The sequence below is a fragment of the Chanos chanos genome, chromosome 1 (assembly GCF_902362185.1).
Source record: "Chanos chanos chromosome 1, fChaCha1.1, whole genome shotgun sequence".
Taxonomy (NCBI): domain Eukaryota; kingdom Metazoa; phylum Chordata; class Actinopteri; order Gonorynchiformes; family Chanidae; genus Chanos; species Chanos chanos.
This window is the reverse complement of record NC_044495.1, coordinates 9022211-9038168: the sequence shown is the minus strand read 5'-3', so window position 1 is coordinate 9038168 and position 15958 is coordinate 9022211.

Genomic DNA, 15958 nt, shown 5'->3' with positions numbered 1-15958 from the left:
TAGTGGTCTTGGCTCAGGGTAGCCAGAGAGCACTGGAGAGATGGAAACCCGCTGTGAACAATAATGAAACTAAGAATCGAGGATGGGAATCACTTCTTTCTTGGACAAAGGCCACCACGCCTAAGACCACACTAAAATGACTGTTGGCCACAAAACTGAACCAGAATACTTTCAGTCAATGATATGGACAATGGCACCTATATACAGTGGTGGAGGAAGTACTCAAACACTGTACTTAAGTAAAAGTACAAATAAACAGACAAAAATGTACTCTAGTAAAAGTAAACGTACCACATTAACCTTTTTACTTGAGTAAAAGTAAGTAAGTACGTACCTGCTTTTAAATTTACTTAAAGTATTGAAAGTAAAAGTACTTGCTGAATGTATTCCCTAATGCAATGGTCTACAATATCATTAAGTGTGCCTACTGTATGTATATTTTGTTTAATACATCAATAGTATGGGCTGTGCCATTTTAATTAACAATGCTGCAGATGATGCTACTGATAACACTGGCAAACAATCTCTTATCAAATTATTTGAAAGATTATTGTTTTTATTGTGTTTACCCTCTGTGACACAGTTCACACTTAGACTTACGATTCTGTGAATCAGAATTTCAGGGGTGACCTGCAGAGTTAAATGCCATTAAGCAAAATAAGAAAGAGGACTGATTATACCTTTGAAAGTTTTTATTTAACTGTAAATAAAACCAAACACAATATAACACATTGCAAAACCATTGTGTTATACTGACTGCAGTAAACACATTCAAGTCAACGTTGTCTGCCTGAAAAAAGGGGCATTAAACACACCTAACAAAGGAATAGGCACTGATCCTAACACAGGATTTCAACATATTATCTATTACAAAATTTATACTTTTGCCAGACTATTCTTACAGGAGATGGAAATTTGGTTTGGCTCAATATAAGCATGCCAAGTAGGGTTGACAGTCCGACTTTTAAATTCCATTTTAGTGTAATTAAGACAAAGGTATTTTTAACTACAATGTTAATCCTGTCATTCTATAATACCAACTAATTTCAAACCTTAACTCTGAAGGAGCACAGGGCTAAAGAGCCCCTAGCCACACAAGCAACATAACCACCACTGTTCCCGGGATCTAGCATCCAAGCAAACACCCAGGACCAAGACTACATTGCGTTAGCAACATGCATGTGTTACTTGCCAGTTAACGCTAGATTATAATAATTTAATCGTGTTAACTTGTTGCTAGTGGTGCATTTGAACAAGAGGCTAGCTAAGGTTACATAAGACTTCACTAACCTAAATTAATTTAACATGCAAAAGTCAGGTAGCGTTAAGCAACCTAATTTACCTCAATATGTTTCTTCAAATTTGGCGGCGAATTTTTGAAAGCTAGTATCTCGTGTTTTCGAGGGAGACAAAGATGGCACCGAAATCTCCATGAATCATTTTTAGAACAGGTTATCTCAAACAACTCTTTTAAATAAGGCCATGGGTGGAGCATGTCTAATGGCTGAATCTCCGTGGTGGCCTCTCTCGAATCCATTTTGGGTGTTTTATCACTGGTTAGTGCTGCTGCTGATGCTGCTGCTGTGGGCGCGCCCCGCTCTTGTTGAAGGAGGGTCTAACATTACCTGCCCGCTTTGATTGGTTCAGTGGACCAATTCCCCTCTCGCCATTGATTGCTTTAAAACTAACAAACAATCAAAAAAACGCAATGTGACTGTAACGTGTAACGCAACGCATTGTAGAAATGTAGTGGAGTAGAAAGTATAGATACTTGCTGTAAAATGTAGTGGAGTAAAAGTCAAAAGTACCCACAACTAAATCTTCTTAAAAAAAGTACAGATACATGAAAAATGTACTGAAGTACAGTAACGAAGTACTTGTACTTCGTTACATTCCACCACTGCCTATATAAGATGAATTACAGTATTTTTACTGATTCCAGTGGGTATTATGTTGGAGAATTAAAGGAGAATGAAAGTTTAATGAAAATGTCTGACTCATTTAAATCATGCCTGGCATGTTCCAAATCTATCAAACTTCTATCCAGAAAGATTCATTTTTTTTGTCTTCTTTCATGGCAATGATGAATTTCTTGCTTGTTTTTCAGTCATTTGAAAAATAATGAGGAAATCATTACCCATGAAATTTTGAACCGAATTTCAAGCGAAAAGGTGTAGATCTTGTATAGATCTTCTGTGGCACTTAACAATGGCTTTTCATGTATTTAAATGTTTATATTAAAGTGACTTTAAATGACACCGCCAACATGCTTTACTTTGTGATGCTGCTCTGTTTCATGAGACTGCTGTTAAAGAATGGAACTGTCTTTCTCACTAACATCACCTGCTTTCACATCGTTTATCCACTAAAGGGGTAAAGTGTTGGACCTCTTTAAAAGTCTCTGCCAAAGGAAATTCCTCAAGCAGAAAGATGCTCAGCGGGCGATTTTCTGCACAGAGGGATGATTGATCGAATGCGTTTGTAAGGGCTTTTAGTGAGGAAAGTTTATAGTTTACAGCAGTTTCTGTCGAATGGACGGTAAGGGCCAGTAAGTGCAGTGGACCTACATTCACATGGGTCAAAAGCAGGTCAGATCTTCAAGGAATGACCACCTATTTCCACCACCCCTCTCTGTTCACTTTCCTAATGCACAAGTCAACTAGTTACATACATCATCCCTGCCAGCTGCCAAGTGACTGTAACTTTTAATCAGGGGTGACAGATACCCAGCAGAGAGACTGCCATTTTCAGGGCAGGGATACAAGGCCACCAGTCCTTTTTGAAGACCTTCACTGCACTCTCACCTCTTAAAGCATATAGCCAGGGCACCATGCAAGCACATAGATCAGAGAGAGAGAGAGAGGACACTAATACTTCATGGTGAATGATGACAGACTGGTGAAAAGGACAAGGAGTACAATACCTGCATTTCTAGGACTTCAGAAGAAATTGATGTAATTTAATCATGCTCCAGGGATCCAGATTCTGTCCAGAAGGGCAGCTACCCTTGGATTTTCATCATAGTTTTCCCACTGTGACATTTGAATATCTACTGTAGAAGCAAAGAGGTAAAACAAAGACGCGCAGGACAGTGGGTCCCCAGGACTGGAGGATCCCTGATTTGAAGTATTGGGGAGGACGTGCGTAGGTTGTAAGCAAATACTACGGCATTTTATACAAGGGACTTGAGCATCTGCAGATTTTGATATCTGTGGGGGGTCCTGGAACCAATCCCACGCAGATCCCGAGGGATAACTGTATATGTATATACCTCCTCGTGTGAGTTTTGATATTATGATGATGCTTACATGGAGTACTTCTGTATTATCTGTCTATCTATCTATCTAGCTATCTATTGGTACCACTTTACAGTAAGACTACCCTTATAAAGGGTTTGTGAATGGTTTATAATTAGTTTATTAATTAGGTTGTGAACACTTTCTAAAGCTGTTATAAACATTAGATAAAAAGCGCAACAGTCACTTGTTGCTTGCCAAATAGTGATCCCAAATTTATCTGTACTGTTAAGCCTCCGATCTCATTGGTTACTTAGGTTATTTTGTCCTCTCCGTCAGCCAACATTTATACCTCTCAACACCATCAGATACTTGTTTATAAGTTACTAGCATTTAACCACCATCAGCATATCTTAATAGTCAAAAAGTTTCATTTGGCATGTCAAATTATTGCATATTAAATTTTCATATCAAATTACCAGATTCATACGCTAAGGATTTGGCGTTATTGTTTACCCTGACATTTTCAGCATGCTATCTGCAGTCGTCCTCATTATTATTACCGGTTTTGATATGACATATGCTATCATATTAAAGTGATATATTGTGACGCATGCAGGGGGTAGATGGACGGAGCTTCCCAGCATGCCTTGGGGCCATGGACTGTTGTTTAGCCCCAGTTCATTATTGTTCAGTTTATGTTTCCTGTTGTGTCTAGAAGAAGTGTGTGTGTATTGTTCATCATGTAGTCTTTGTGCTGTGTTGTTAATTCTTGTGATAGTTTAATGTTATCGGGGTACCATAAATGTAATTGTTGGCATGAATGATGTACTTCCGTCCTACTGAGTCAGCATGTTAAGTATATTACTTCTTGGTTTGCACTGTTTCAAAATAAAAGGTAGTGTTATTACTCTAGAGAAAACCAAGCAACTCATTAGTAAATGGTGATGTGTTTCACACCTTACAATAAAGCTCCTCTCTCCAGTTAGAAATGTTAGTAATTCATCAATAGATGGTCATGTATTTTACAATTTACAATAGGGCTCCCCTTTGGCAGTTATAAATGTTAGTAACTCATTAGTAAATGGTGATATGTTTAGCTGACAGTTTAACATGCTCACTGATAAAGGGACAACATAAAGTAAGCTAAGCAACTAGCAAGATCTGAGATTTAACAGAATAGACAGATAAGAAGTTCAGCAGTAACTTGATCTTGCCAAATAGTGAGCGTGCATCGATGTATGAAAACTGTGTTATAACTTGTTTATAAGTGTTTATTAATTATTCAGAAAGTGTTTACAATCTAATTAATAACCTAATTGTAAGCCATTTATGAATCCTTTATAAGGGTAGTGTTATTGTAAAGTGGTATCTACCTATCTATCTATCTATCTATCTATCTATCTATCTATCTATCTATCTATCTATCTATCTCATGGTTAGGTTAACTGAACATAGGAAAACAAAGGAAACAATATAAAAAGAAAATAAAAAGAAACGAAAAATAAATATTGTCATCATTAAGTGCCCATTGCCTTTTCAATGAGAGGGAAAAAAAACTTGTGGTGAAAAATCACACATTTTTATCACTGTGGGTTGGTTTATTCTGAGTTTTTCTTCTCAAATGAAAAACTGAACTAAAAGCAATGTAAGTATCCATTAAAGGCTTTTATGTGACAGGATGAATTTTAGCTGTAAATAGCCTTGAAATATTTCAGAATATAGATTTCTGCTTTTCGTTTGGCTTTCACTGATTAATTTGTCTTCTCAATGCAGTCAAGGCCCTGAAGGGTCTTTAACTTGAAATTTGTTGTGCAGCATTGTAAATGTCACAGAGGAGAGTGTGATGGATGTCTGGGAGAATGGACCACATCCAAATTCATGTTAAAACTATGTTCTGGATTGAAAGAGAACTGCTAAGTAAAGCTGTCGGGAATGTCACATGTCTTAAGCAATCACTCTGTATCTCTTTTCTGTGCCAGCAAAACTTTGATCCAAATTCCAGTGCAAAGAAGCAGTCATGGGAAAGGATAAGATATAGAGTTAAGGCATCTTGCAGAAAAGCAACTGTTTTCTCAATATTTAAGGAGAATTGGAAAGTATTAAAACTGCTATGCTTTTTGGTTACTATTAAACAGAATAGTCAAAGTTTGTCCTCATCCTATATCTGTGTTTAATATGAAAGTTGGAGCAACCTGTGGCCTCATTATAAAATTCAGGATGCACAGTTGGCCCTGAATGGCTAACTACCTCTACACAGCTGTAATGAGACAATCATGAAAAGCTAGACAGACACCAGAATGGGATATAAACAGATAATGTCATCTGAAGTAGTTTTTAATGACACACGTTTGATAATTACAGAGATTCCTTTGCAAAAGAAGCAGTAAAATGCAATCCCTTAGGAACACTGTATGAAAGCACTGCTCGACTTTGCTCATATTTTTGCTTGTTTTGATATAATTTTCAGAGTTTAATGAGGAGGTTTTGTCTGTGTTGAGCCTCTCTGGTGTTTACTGATATTTTTTTGTCAGCTGTGGAAAGGAGGGAGGGAGACATTTCTTCATGCTCCTTCATGTCAACACAACCTGTGCTGAAATTTGACATTGTGGGACATATTTGGTCTTGGATGGTATTCATAAAAATGACATTTGCTTTGTCGGGTCATTGGCTTCCCAAGTGCAAACAGCGTTTGAAGAGATCAACCTTATATTTGGAAATAAATGCTTAATAATTATTTTGAAGTATTCGACATTATTTTCTGATGCCTTTTAAGGTGCTGTCAAGATATGTTTTGAAGAGGAACTCTTTCTCTCACTCTCTCTCTCTCTCTCTCTCTGGTAAGATATCATGAATGTATCCGTGTTTAGGTTAAAGGAAGCCAACTGCAACTGTGCAAATGAAATTTAGAGGTGTAAGCACATAAGGACACAAATAAAAGACACATACACTCTCACATGAAGACTTTGTTAGAGAGGAAAAAGGTATGCAAACATCACACCACTTTTTTAGGTTTTCAGACACTCCATCCAAAAAATATTCCATCACAAATCAGTCAGTATTTCGAATATATTCTCAGTACACATTTTTGTTTGATCGTACAGTCTCAAATGGGATGTGAACAAAGCGCATTTCACTCATCAAACCAATTAAAAATGACTGCTTTGTCAGTATTAAATAATTATAAAATCTTGTTGCTGTCAGTTCATCAACATAACCCAGATCTAACATAACCCATTTTTTGTGTAAGTTTCTAGGCCCCAAATTTAGTGCTGTGTAAAGTGGGGATGGGTTTTGTAGTCTGGAAAGTACAATGAACAGGGAAATAAGAATAGAGTTGGAAAAAAACTGTAATGAAGAAAACTAGATGTTGTCCACAAAGTCATCTCGAGAGATTGAGGTTAATAATTTGTCAGCGGCATTGCTCTGACAATGCTGAAATATGGCATCTGTTCCTTTTCGTGTTTTTTTTTTCTTTCAATTCAGATCTGAAACTTCACTTTTTCCAGGCCTTGGGAATCTCTCATATGACACAGCAGTGCAAAAGTGAATTCATTCAAAAACTCTATCTCTCTTGCTGTCTACATGATCTTTCATAGTTGACTGTTTATATGATCTTAGTTGCCTCAATATCAGGATCCCGCTCTTGTCATCTTAAAAAACAAATAAACAAACAAACAAACAAAAAACAACGTAGACTGAGATTATTCATTTCATTTTTGCCGACATAACGACAGTGTTTGCATATAAGAGTAAACACATATTTTTAGATCACTCTGCTGTATCAAAAGTCTGGAATAGATGCATTCCAAAAAGACTTGCTCATACATGTGACCATGGACAGACGGTTTAACATAACACCCCTTGTGTTACTCTCAGCTTAATCAATGCCATCAGCATTGAACATTCTACTCAAATTCTCAAGGATGTGATAACTGTTTAACTTCTACTGACTTACTGACAGATCTCCCCCTGTTGCAAGGAATGGATATGTAATATTTCCTAAGCCTGGTTCAGGGATGACTTTTGAGCAAGGCTAATTGGAAACTGTGTTTATATCTTCTTTTTTTGCTCCTTGTTAGTATTGCTTTCGTTAGTCATCCAAAGCACATTTTGTGGGACTTCAGATATTACAGGCTATCCTTAATAAGAGTTTGATTTAATTTATCTCATGGGGACATAGTATGAATAGACCGTCACACCTCTGAGTGTGAGTGTAATTATAGACTGTGAAACCTTTGCTGCTCTGTGTGATTTTGCTTTTAGAGGCCAGAAATGTAACAGTTATGTAACCTTGCTATGCTCTGTAATAGACACATGAATTTTAGGGAAGTTGTATTCTAAGGGGCATTCTAAACATCCCTACAATCAATATTTCAATGGAACCAAAACTAAGAAATGGTAATTAAATGAATGTACTGAAGTATTTGACACTGAATGTTATTCATATTGATTGATAGTGACTTAATGTTATTGATACGCAAACTGTCTTTAAGCAACATTTCTTCAGTAACATCTAAACTGTGAAACTGAGGGTCATCGAATGTCTGTACAAAGAATGTATTGCATTTATTTTGTTTTCAGTCTGTTTGCCTGGCCAAGGATCATTGGTACATTCTATGGATGGAAATAAAAAATAATATACACTCGATGATGGCTGTTAAGCATGCAATGTTTATTACATGCATAGGTTTAGTAAGTTAGAGTTCAGAGACTGCTCTGACCAGAGATACTTTGGCAAAAATAAATCTGCTATAATATATAATTGTGTTTATGCCTGAGGTATGCATTCGACACCATGGTGGGATAAAGCAAGAATGAAACAAGAGACAGCAGAGGTTAATGTGAGAAAGTACCATGACTCTCAGAATGATGTATTCATGGCATAAGTATAAATCATATCATGTTACACGAGCTATACGCAAAACCTGGCTAAATGAGAGTAAATACTCCTGTTTACTGAACCATGTCTCATGTGTATTGTTCCCTACCAGAGGTACTTCAAGGTGTACATCAACAAGAAAGTTTTATGTTTCTACTGACAGGAACACATCATTTGGTAGTTAAGCACCCACAGAAAAACACACTCATTGCTTAGTGAAATCGTGTTGAAATTCATCTAAATGCTAATAAATGGGAACCAGCTGTCGAAGACGTCGGTTTATTGCTCCGAAATGTTGTTTTAAATGTCATCCTGGATGTAGAGACAACAGTGTGTGTGTGCGTGTCAAAAGCGTTTTTATGACGTGCATTCTGAGAGAACCCAGAGAGAAATTGTGTTGATTGACATGTGATTCTTCAGCGGTGGGTGCAAAATTACAGTCTGCCTGCTATGGTTAATCTCAGCAGAGAGATCTAACAGCAAGCCTATAAAAGCAAAAAACTACACACAGGCACATACACAAACACAAACAGGCCTCTTTTGTCTCTTGGCTCTAACCTGTGTACTTTATATAAATAATGAAATATCTATCCATGTGTTGAGAAAAGCCCTGTCTGTCTGTAGGTATCTTTACATCGATCTGTTACGGGATCGATTTCCTAGTCATTTTTAAGGACTCTGTTGTGCATCACAAACATGACCAGTCAATTTGGAGCATGCTCAAACACATTTTGTGAGATGCTGAGTACAAATTACTAACTTAGCTCTGCTGTTCTACAATTTTTTGTACAGACATTTCATAATAATGATGTGGAGTTTGTGGAGATACAAGGCTGTTTAAGCTCACTGAACATGTAAAACTGGTGTTTATATACCTCGCACTTAAACAGAGATATGTTTATCAAACTCAAGAGAATGAGAAATCCGAGAGAGAGAGAGAGAGAGAGAGAGAAAGAGAGAGAGAAAGAGAGAGAGAGAGAGAGAGAGAGAGAGAAAGCAGAAATTGTTCTGATTTTGTTGGAGGTTCACAGACTTCTAGCACAGTTGTAACCATGCGTCAAGTTCTTTCATTACATCTGAGGAATCTCTATCTCTCTTGCAGACATGCCTTGCACAGCAGGGGCCTTAAATCTGGCCAGGAGAAGTGTATTTCCCTGTTTCTCAGAAAGACGTCTTCTTAGCAAATCCTGCAGAGCTGCTTCACCTCCACAAAAATATAATAGACGCTGGTCTGATCACAGATGGTTTCGTACACCATAGGCTTTTGTTGTGTGCTAAACTGAGAGACACGATGACGGCAATCAAGTTGATTTTCAATTTTCTACAAAATGCAGATGTGTTGTAGACATGCCAGCATTCAGCATTCACGCTGGGGTTGTTTATTTTACCCATATTTTTCCTAGAACTGTAGCACAACCATGGTGCAATTCCTCACAGGACTAATTTGTGCCATGAAAAGTGTCTGTATGGTGTTGATTGGTATATAAACAAGCACACAATGAAAGAAATCAAAGTGAATGAAGCCCATTCTCCACTTAGAGAACAGCCAAAATGCTAAGAGTAAAGTAGCACAAGGTTTCCTCTTAAAAAACTGGCCAAATGTTGCTAATTCTTAAACACACCCTGCGTGGAGAAAAATCAGTATAATGACACGTCAGTCAGAGTTCAAATGTACCTTTTCTGTTGTGGTACCTAACCCTCGGAATGTCAGACACTGGACCAAGGGAGGAGTCTCTTTCTCTTTGGCTCTCTGAATCAATTAAATGTCTCCGACTGGTGCTGTGTTTCTGTCTTTTTAAGACAGAAACAGGTTCTGAGATAAAGTCATCTCCATGTTCACACATGACTGCTTTGGTCTGCCTAAGTGTCAATGCTGAACTGAGATTGTTGATTAGTATAGCAGGTTCTGTGAGGTGTATAATCACTTCAAACCAACAGACATCCTCCCACTACTATATTTAGCATATCGGGGGGATGAGAACTACTCCCCTGATTACGAAAAGGTAATTTTTGCAGTGTAGTTTCTAACCTTTCTCTAGCCATTACCTATCAATCATTTTCTAATCCCAGAGCTGGATATGCTTAGTCATGATTAAAGAAATGAAGTCCATAATGACAGCTATATGCCAGTCACAGCAGGAAGGCCATCGACGGCTGGGGCAGCGCTGATCTTTAGGATAATGATAATAGGAGTTGAAATAATGACTTTTCCCACCTTGCCTGTCCTCGGCAGGTAATTTTCTGGAGATTAACTCCGACCCTGGGCACAATTACGAGGACGGTGGAGACAAAGTCCACATGGTGAAATTGAATTAATGAGGGGCTACTACGTCGACAAGAGCGTGTTTGATGTGGATTCTGGGGGAGTGAAAATGGGGAGGCTCTTTGGAGTAATTTTGAAAAAAGCAGCTTCCTCTTAATACCTGAGATCCAATAACTGCTGTTATTATCTTCAGCGCTTCTAACGCGATGTAGATGATGATGGTGGACTGTTTACCATGTTTAACAGAAGTTCTTTCAGTACTGAGACCTCCAGAAAACCTTCATGCTTGCTCAAAGCGGTAGGACAATGGAATCATTCTTGCATACAGCATGTCCAAAACTACCTGGAACTTCTGACTGTTCATCTTAAATCTTGTCCTTAAAGCTTTAATCTATGTACCGTTAACCAGCAGTCTTACTCTTCATATCACTATGGTAGGGTTCCATTGGCCAGTTTCTTCTCAATAACCGTTGACACCTGGAGCTTGGTCACTGTGGGTGTTTCTTCTCCTCTGTAGGTCCATGGGAGGCCTTATTCGCCACCGCTATGATTACTTGTTCTTTGAAACCAGTTTCATCCAACTTTCCTTTACTCTGGAGGGCTAGCACCATCAATTCAGTTCTGAGAGGTACTTCTCCTCTATGTGCATGAAACGAATGGCAGCCACGCAATCACTCAACTGCTCACCTGCTGACCTCCTGGTCTTTGAAATGTATGAGGTACCTGTTGATGCTACTGAGGAACAGCGTGAAGCATAACACTCCGTTCAACTGATTTAGCTCAAATAGATTACCTTTACTGTTGGAATTTTAGAGTGAAACACAAACCGAAAATAAGGAATGAAATAACAAATATCAAACCTAAATTTTAGGGTGAGAAATTAAAATATAGTAACATAGGCGGTTGCTGTTTCATTAAATTGGTAGCTGTTATCATTGCAAGAATGGGCTAGCAATAAAATAGCAGAATGATAAAAAAGAATGATCATATGCATGTTAAACGGTCACACCTGGTAATTATAATAATTATTACGTTGGAATATCTAGTACCATTTTTCCTATGGATGGAAATGGTTTTACACCCAGTTCATATTAGCTGAATTAAACAGTTCATTCCCTATTGGTGCAGGTGTACGGTAAAGATGCTATGTTTTGTGTATGTAAGTGTGTATGCCTTTCTTTCTCTCTCTCTCTCTCTTTCTATGTGTGTGTGTGTGTGTGTGTGTGTGTGTGTGTGTGTGTGTGTGTGTGTGTGTGTGCGGAAGATGGTCTCTGCCTTGATATTGAGACCTGGTGTGCCACGTCTGGTTTGTTGCTTTAATTATAAAGCTGAGATGTAGCTGAGATGAAACTGTCCCTGCAGGGAGCATTACCATCACATTGCCTGTGAATGTACTACCCGTGAAATATGGGAAGGGAGCGGACGATTGCATCATTGATAATGAAGGCGAAATGAAAATGGCGGGATGCTACCTTCAAGCCATTAAATAGCCCAAAAAAATCGGCCCCGCTCGAAAATATAATGAGTCGAACATCCACAAAGCGCAATTTGTAATGGTGCAAAATTCTCTGTTAGCCTGTCTGTGATTCCCACAACCTGATAACCTTGAGGAAATGGTAACAGCAGAGACACTGTTTTAGGCTCACTGCTTCTGCTGACTGCCTGCTTCTCGTGTTATCAAGTCTGAAAATTACCCCTAGATATTGTACACTGTTCTCCAGATATCGTAATGTGAATTCATATAAACCTTTGGGCCAAAAATGCTCCTTTTTAAAGACATCACCCAGCTGGCACAGTAATTGATCTTTAACACTTTAATAGGTGGGTAATTGATGCCTGATTCAGTACATCTGAGGTCATAATCTTGCCTCATTTTACATTTGAATATTTGCCTGGTTGGGTCGTTTGACTTTATCTCATCCTGTGGTCAAATGTAAAAAGAAGCTGTCAGGGTGTGTGAAAGATGTTTCCTCTTGGTTTTACGTTCGTTTTCATGGTCCCGTCGAGAGGCCCTGCTCTTTAAAAATTTTGCAAAAGTCGACCAATGAAATTTCAGTTTTGAACTGGAATTGGTTTCCTATTTGCACACTGGGTCCAGCGATCACATTTTCAAAGCGGTGATTTAAGAGCACAGTGGTAATCTTAATGAAAATGTATAAAAAAAATCAATTTCGGTTTTCAGATTCCTGGGAAGTATTTTGGCTACAGAAAAGTATACGATCACTTTGGAAAAACAAACGGCACACAGCCGTACGCTGCCCTCCAAAAACGAACAAACAACCCCCACCCCCCCTCCACCCCCCCACCAAAGTACATTACATCATAGTTAATAATTGCATTGACTGCAACACTGATGTTTTATTTTTCAGTTATCTGCTTTTTCTCTGGACTGCTCCCACTCTTTCTCTGCAGGTGGGGGCTGCCAGGGAAGTGCACTGACTACACGGGTGATTGTGGGCGTTCTGAATAAGTAAGGCAGTACAGGTCAAACTCTTCATGGACTCGGCAGCAGGCAGCCCTTCCTACCCAGCTGTTTCCTCCTTATGTTTATTGACTAATGAAACAATATTGTCTTCTCTGTTTTTTTGACTCTTATGCGTTACTTTTCAGGAGGACAATGCTGCGATGGAAATTTCAGTGTATGTTTTGAATGAAATGTGCATTCATGCACCTTGGTGCTTTGTATTAGCCCTGGTGAGTGGCTGAGCTGCTTGATTGATGCCAAATTAAACAATGTGTTTTTGTAACCAGCAGGAAACTTTCCAAATGTAAACAACTTCGACAAGAACAGCTTGACAAGTTTGTCTGGAAATATGGCTGCCTGAGGAAAAAAAAAAAAAATGAAAAGGCGAGAATCCAAATTATCTTCCTGGAGGCCAAAATAGAGATTCCTTTCAAAGAACAGATTCTCCCTGTTCTTCTTTCGTTCTCTCTTCAGTTTTTTTTTGTTTGACTGCGTTTAAAGGAATTCACCTTCAGTGGTTCCTCTCCTCTGGATCCATCGCTTTGGAAAACCGTAGGTTTCATTCCTTTCTCAAATCTTTGTGTTTTCACAATAACGTGGTGCAATCAGATGAGAACATGCTGTTTTAGCTGCACAGTGTTTTTCAGTGATTCTTCATTTGATTGATGTTACATTCTCTTTATTTTACATTCCCTGCCACCAGAGAGCTCTCCTTTTCGACCATAAAAATGAATCTTAACACAGTGGTACTGCTGGCTGCAACCAATCAGTCATGTTAGGATTTAAGAGAATCATGACCTTCAAACAAACAGGGACTCTTTTTTCCCCTTTTCCTAACTATTGTCATGCTTTTGCCATATTAATCAGCAGAGAGTTAGAAGCTGTTCTGCAGTTGTATTGATGTCTCCTACAGCTTCCTGTTATCTATTCATCTACCTTCACCAACATAGTGTATGTGCTTATTGATCGATTTGATTTTTCACAGCCGGGAAAAAAAAAAAAAAAAGTAAACTCCTCTTGCTTTTCAAATTCAGTAACGGTCAGTGAAGGAGTGCTGAAAGAGGAATATGAGGAAATTGATGGAAATGTAGCTTTTGATTAAAGCTAACTGTTCAAATGAAAAGTCAGCTCTAGTGAGTCATATTTACACAGTTTTTTTTTTTTTGTAATGAATTTTCTGAGGTGAACCCCAAGTCTTTCATTAAAGTTGGAATGTAGACCTTCACCAGCAGTCAAGCAGATCTCACATGGCTCCAGAAATCCTATGTTTTCCACCCACAGACCCACTACTGTACCAACCCAGAAGGATCCATCTTATAGCCTAGAGGCAACTGTGAGTTCTACAGTCTTCCGACAGTGTTTTCCCCCCTGTATACAGTGCTGCTGGAATATCGGACGAATATGAAACACCTATGCTATACAGATAATTATAGCATCATTAAAACTTTATTACGCATTATATGTGGATTGTTATATGAAACAGTCAGTCATTGGCAATAAACCAATCAATCAATCAATCAATCAGTCAATCAATCAATAAATGTGCTACTATCCTTACTTGTACTCCACAAACTAGACATTGCATATATAAAATGAAGAAGCTGAAACGCTGTTTTTTTTAACTTTTTGACGGTGTCACTCTAAAAGAGTGTCTGCAAGTGTCTGCAGACTCCAAAAAAGATCGATCAAAATACTCAAGAGCATTTTCATTGCTGAATTTGCATTGCATGATTCTTGTTTGATTAGATCATCACCTGATTTTACCCAACAAACATCACTTTGCATACAGTAATGAGAATCTATCATAACTTTGAAGAATTTCCAGGCACTTTTCAGATATATTCTGTCACACTCTAACTCCAATTTATCTTTTGTACATCTTTTGTACATGTCCAATCACTTAAATTGGAGCATGATATTTGGATCTCAGTGATACTGGAAATTTGTTATTTTTTATTTTTTTAATGAGGGAATCCATATGTAAGGGAATCTAGAGCACAGTATCCAGTTTTCAGGATGTCTGCTCACAAGTGGTCCCTCATTATCATCTCTTACGTAGAATAATTTCCCATCATATTTCAAACAGGGATTAATAATAGTTTTCTCACTCCCACGGAGTCTAGTCCCTACCGATCTTTACACCAGTAAATGGAGAGCAGGGTATGAAATATTCCAATTAGCTCCTGACTCACGTGCACTTCACCTTGAGCTGTGGCAATACATCACTTCCTGCTATCACTGAGGCTCTAAACCTGTCATTAAGCAACACATTTGACTGATGAGTTCATCACAGGCTATTTTTTTAATGTTTAATTTTTGGCTGTTGTCAAAGGTTGTTAATCTGATTTTTTTTTTCTTTTAAAAAAGAACGGCCTTTTATCTTGGATGCTATAACATGTTGGTGTGTGTTTTAACAAATTGAAATCAAAATCGTTTCTGAGTCTTGATTCTCAAATCTCACACTAACGAATGGAATGTTTATTGAAAAATAATGAAAAATAGCGCAAAAAAACCCAAAACCTAACAAACAATGACTAAAATCACAGCACATGTTGTCAAACTGTGTATATTACCTTCAATTTTTATGATTATTCCAAAATGAACACTTAGTTCACTTATATTTTTCCCAGGAATTTGACCAATTTCAAAGTGTTGCCAACCTTAGTAAAATGAGCATCTTGAGTCAACTGGTCTGAATTTAATTTGTGATCTGGTTTTGTTCAGTTTTGAAGCCGGTGTGACTACACAAAGCAAACTTGCTACCTTTTCCCACTAGTCCACCAGTCTATTTTCATGAGCAATTAATTCAGATCACTTACCAAGTCTAAGGACATTATGCTTAAATCCTGCAACTGCTAGTTTTAGGTAAACAAGAGCCCCCCTTCATTGTACCAATTATTCCACCGCATGCTTTGTTATGACCTCTGCTGATGTCCTCATTAATCAGAGAAGGCCGGCCTAGAGGGGAAAGGACTAACTGAACCTTCTGACCTCAGACTGGTGTGGGTTGAGTCATATGATACAGATGAGGTCTGGAGTCTTCAGATCTGGCATTTGGCCAAGAGATACACGCGTTTCAGTAAGCAGCTCAGAAACTTGGTTTACAAGTTGTT